The sequence below is a fragment of the Theobroma umbraticum genome, unplaced genomic scaffold (genome assembly GCF_002168275.2).
Source record: "Theobroma umbraticum cultivar Fairchild unplaced genomic scaffold, ASM216827v3 scaffold_60.0, whole genome shotgun sequence".
Taxonomy (NCBI): domain Eukaryota; kingdom Viridiplantae; phylum Streptophyta; class Magnoliopsida; order Malvales; family Malvaceae; genus Theobroma; species Theobroma umbraticum.
In genome coordinates, this window is record NW_018397288.1 from 133,707 (window position 1) to 134,404 (window position 698).

Sequence of the window (698 nt, forward strand, 5' to 3'; positions counted from 1 at the left end):
TTCTATTTAAATAAGTAGTTTTAACCTCATCCTAGCTTGTTTGTTGAGTCTGCAGGTTTAGAAAGTATGAAGATAAAGAGTACAAAAAATTAGAGTTTTCAATACACTGTCACCACTGATAGGGGAGTTTATTTTTCTTATTCTTTTTAGCTTTGGACATTAAGGAAAATGTGCAATTTAAGTTTGAGGGACGGTTTTATTGTTATTAGTGTTAGTGATAGTTTAGGTTAGTTTATTTTCGTTAAATTTTTTTATGCATGTACATTTGCATTTGAACTAGATTTAATTGTGCCAATTTTGTTTAATTTACCAATCCAATGATGAGAACTTAGTTATGTTCCTACTTGATTCTTCGAAACATGTGAATATTGTTTGAATATTATGCAAATTCTCATGCGAAGCTTTATTGTTAGGTTGAAATTTCTACATTTTGAGTACCATGTCTTTTGCTTAAATTTATTGTACTTATTTAGAGAAAGTTTATGTGAATGTGAAAATTTTGAATTATGTATTAAGTTTTAGAATTTGTTTGATTCTTTCTTGAGGTGAAATTCTAGGCTATACTTAGTTAAGGAGATGATTTATGCCATTTTTGAACCGATTAGGCCTTTTGTAGTCATACATAAATTGTCCTTAGTTTCCCCTTTGAGCATAATGACATCTTTTTTTGTTTGAACACTTAATTTTTAGCCTAGACC